This window comes from Limulus polyphemus, unplaced genomic scaffold (genome assembly GCF_000517525.1).
Source record: "Limulus polyphemus unplaced genomic scaffold, Limulus_polyphemus-2.1.2 Scaffold4751, whole genome shotgun sequence".
Classification (NCBI taxonomy): domain Eukaryota; kingdom Metazoa; phylum Arthropoda; class Merostomata; order Xiphosura; family Limulidae; genus Limulus; species Limulus polyphemus.
The window spans coordinates 22,836-27,704 of record NW_013670361.1 but is presented as its reverse complement, the minus strand read 5'-3'; the positions used below and the strand labels follow the sequence as shown (position 1 = coordinate 27,704).

Here is a 4,869-nt window from a genome sequence, read left to right as displayed (position 1 = left end):
GGAGGTTGGACTCCCATCTTCTATATAAATATACGTCAGTATATGTCTGTCTGTCTGTTCCTTATACGTTTCCCCATTTCTTGATCAATCAACACCAAACTTGACACGGCAATGCAGGATGACATGAGGAAGATCATGAAGGGGTTGGAGGTTGGACCCCCATCTTCTATATAAATATACGTCAGTATGTGTCTGTCTGTCTGTTCCTTATACGTTTCCCCATTTCTTGATCAATCAGCACCAAATTCGACACGGTGATACAGGATGACATAAGGAAGATCATGAGAACGGTTGAACCCCCCAGTCTAATTTCATATCGATAGAATTTTTGAAAGCACTGTGTCTTTCTTTTCAGTATTAGTACCTTTATGTATTTTTATTGCACTTTTAATGTTTATTGTGTTAAAAAAATAGAAGTACAAATTCCTATCCTCTGTTACAAACGAGGTTTTGTTTCACTCTAGCTAGTATCTCACAGAAGAATGTTAGTTTTCACACACTTACGTGTAAGTTGTTCATCCCGACGTTATCTTCTCAGGAGTACACATTATCTACTGAAGAGGATACATGAAGGTGTTGAAACTAGTATTATTTTTTTGATAAAATATACCTTTCTTTTATAGATCGACAGTTTTCTAAACAGAAGGTCATTGTTGGGATAATATTGATGAATATTTTCATGTTAATTAAACAGTACTCTTGAAACTTACCGTCTAAGACTCCATTAAGGTCTTCGTTGCTGAATTTATTGATGTTTTCTTTAAACGACTGACTAATAGCGTTGACTGTTTCTAGAGCCGCTTCCTATGAAACAACAAATAAGTTAAACAATTTACTAGTAACGCATGTCGCGCTTATAAAGCTGTATTCGTGCCTTTTGTATCGCATTTACTCCAATTTAACAACAATATGATGATCAATAAAACAGGCGATGTCACACGAGGTGGTCTGTCTCGAGACTTGATACGCACGTGTCATTGTATAAAATCAGTAATATGAACTTTACTTTTCTAGCATAGCCTCCAGTTTGAGCTTTGGTAGTAAGTAGTTGATACTGGAAATGGAATTCACAATGTTTATATATATATATATATACATATATATGGATTCCGAGTTTTAGGCTTTAATTTTGTTTAATCATCAACAAATTTAAATTTGGGGACTACCTTGTTATGCTAGTTTCGTGAAAACTTGAGATGTTGACTTTTAATTTCAAAGTATACAACTATAGAACTGTGTTTCAGCTACGCCAAACGTGATAATATAATTCCCAAAAGGTGGACACTTTTTATTTAAAAAAAAAGGTTACAAGTTATGTCAGATTTTTCGAGCCCCACTGCATTATTTTTTAGATAATTAGCCATACTAATTACTTCTCAACTTTATCATTACCATAGGTATATTATGTCTCCCTCTAGACATAACAATATGTCATAATATGTAAGGCCCAAGGATGGCGCAGAGTGTCGGTAGGATGAGCTCGCAACTATGACTACAGTAGCATATAAATTATACCTGAAAGCACAAATATTATTAATATTAAATAATATAGTAACAACAATTAGGGTGGGAAAATGAAGTGTGGGTGCGCAAGAATATGCATGTTTAGAAAGAGGGCGTCATAAAAAAGTTTGCGCACCAAACCAATATGTGACATGGGCACATAGTTGGGACACATTATACAACCTATATTTTAGTCTTGAAAAGTGTGTGATATTAATTTAAATGTTAAGAGATATGGATACCCAATAAAATCAAATATATATTATAATTAATTAAAAAATCACAGCGTTTGCCTTTTTGATTCGAAAGTTTTAGAAATAAATTCACGAATAATTACTTTACTTAACACTTCTTATAATGTGAAAAATTATCGCCGTGAAAAAATTCAGGTAACTATCTTTAAAAAAGTTCATGTTGATATAACAATTAATAAAAGAGATATAAGTTCACGTTGATATAACAGTTAATGAAAGAGATATAAGTAATTAAAGAACACCACACGTGCGTTTCTGTGTGTATCTAAGAATATATCTAGCACCAAAGGAGTTATCTATGAAAGAGTTAAAGAAATACTTTGCATCATTAACGAGGAAATATATATTAATTATTTTAGGTTTTTTTTCTTCAACACTAATCTACATATTTTTTTTTGTAGTTTAAGATTCTAATATTCATTATTTGATACTGTATATTTCGAATTTGCTGGATTGATCGCAGTGAATCAGATTTGAGCTTCTCACAAGTTGCTCATATCCTTGACTTATTTTATTATATAGACGGTTTTATTAAAAGGTAAAATATGAAATTAAGTCCAAGTTATGCTGTTCATAATCCGCTGGTTGTTGACGCATTACACTAGATAGTAAGCTGAATGGTTTCATTCGCTCAAGATGGGGCCCTGATGAAGACACGATTAAATCAATTTCAAATGAAAGAGATGTAACACAAAACCACAACAGGTCATACCACGAAAAACAAACAACTAAATAAAATAGTTTACGACGAATCTGACCGTTCTTATACAGAGGAAAATGAAAAAGTGATAAACGCTTTGTACAACCAATGACGTACCTTCCTAGAACCCTAAATTTAAAACAGAACTATTCCAGAACAAACATGTGCCGATACTTCTCAGCTGAGACAAAGTCGTTTTACCTGAGCCAATGGAGAGAGTTCTTCTGGATTACTTGCTACAACTGGGAGAGCACCAGCTATCAGTCTGATACCTTCAGCTGTGGAGACATCTATAGACTGCAACGTTTTCATCATAGCTTCTCGCATCTGTAAACACGTGACATTAAAATACGTTAAAGTCATTTATTTTGTGATATTTCACAATGTGCTGTGGTATTTTAGAATTTGCAGTTCATGCTAAACAAAGTCTTTAAATTATTTAACTTAAGAGATATTTCTTGGAGCGCTCACGATGAAAGACTAAAAGCATTTATTGATTCCTAGAAACGTAAGTTATAAAAGTACAGCAAACATTGTCACCAAGACATTCTTATATTGTCACCAAGACATTCTTACATTGTCACCAAGACGTTCTTACATTATTACCAAGACAGTCCTTACATTATCACCAAGACATTCAAACATTGTCACAAAGACATTCTTACATTGTCACCAAGACATTCAAACATTGTCACCAAGATATTCAAATATTGTCATCAAGACATTCAAACATTGTCACCAAGACATTCAAACATTAATAATGTTTGGAGACGGCTTGAATGGGCAATGAAGAAAACTTTGATATAAGTTTAACATAACAGTTTTGACAAGGTTTGAACTGCGATATGCCATGGAATGTGATCCATAATTTCAAGAGCAGGGGTGTTATACCTATAATAATCAATTCCGGCTAACAATGGCCACATTGTTGACTGTTTTCCTTCCTCTGGTCAGTAGTTCATAATTAGGGATAGCTAGGCCTGAATTTTATGGGTGGATGAATGGGTTCTGATGTGATAGTTTAACTCACGTGTCGCATGAATGTAATCCATATAAATATATATTTAAGGATGAATGTAATCCATATAAAGAAATATTCAAGGATGAATGTTACCCATATAAATATATAATAAAAGATGACTATAATCCATATAAATATATTCTCCAGGATGAATGTAACCCATATAAATATATACTAAAAGATGACTATAATCCATATAAATATATACTCAAGGATGAATGTAATCCATATAAATATATACTAAAAGATGACTATAATCCATATAAATATATACTCAAGGATGAATGTAATCCATATAAATATATACTAAAAGATGACTATAATCCACATAAATATATACTAAAAGATGACTATAATCCATACAAATATATACTCAAGGATGAATGTAATCCATATAAATATATACTCAAGAATGAATGTAATCCATATAAATATATACTCAATGATGAACGTAATCCATATAAATATATACTAAAGGATGAACGTAATCCATAAAGCAGGTAAATGAGAAACATATTATCTCACTTTGGTCTTCTTTTCCAACAAAAGTTTTCTTTCTTCAGAGGTCACTGTTGTCCAAATAGTTCCTGATGTACCTGTTCTTATAGTGCTAGAGCCATCTGTAGCCTCTTCAGTACCGAAATCCTAAAGTGTAAAAACAATGTGTCTAAATATTTCCAATTTTGTTCAATTTACAAAGTACTGATTTTTATTTTCTCAAACGAAGGAAATAAATACATAAAAATCGGTTTCGATAAACTTCTGTATATAAAGTGAAACCAGGGAAGTAAGTTCTCAGTTCTGGAACATAAACAAAAATAAATACACAGAAGGATCAGAAACGTTGTATTCAACTAAATCCGAATTACCAGATGAAAACACACACAGACTTGTATGAGGGAACAGTAACAGCGGAGTTGAGTTGTATGACCTAAGTAAACTTACAGTGGACGTGGGGGTTGAAAACATCATAGAGTCCAAGAGAGCTGCCAAAGCAGTCATGCGCTGTGTGACTTCTTGCAGTTTGCCTTCAGAAATCATCTTATTAAGATCGGACTCCAGTGACTCACTCATAGAGGTAAAACTGTCAAGATCCATTTCCATTTCCTTAACCTGCCAGAGAAACAATCGACTTGTTACAATATTAGGAGGATGTTTGTTCACGCCCGCTACACTTTTAGAGAAAAAAAAAGTTACGGAGATTACATCAGTTTTGAAACGTGTAGAATGAAGAAGATTACACAGGCCTGCGATGATTTTATTGTTAACACAGGCCTGTGATGATTTTATTGTTAACAAAGGCATGCGATAGTTTTATTGTTAACAAAGGCCTGCGATGATTTTATTGTTAACACAGGCATGCGATAGTTTTATTGTTAACAAAGGCCTGC

General features: G+C 33.1%; 1 pseudogene; it reads right to left on the bottom strand.

Moving 5' to 3' along the window:
- Nucleotides 1-4,869, bottom strand: part of LOC106471642 — a 50,412-nt pseudogene that overhangs the window by 38,171 nt on the left and 7,372 nt on the right.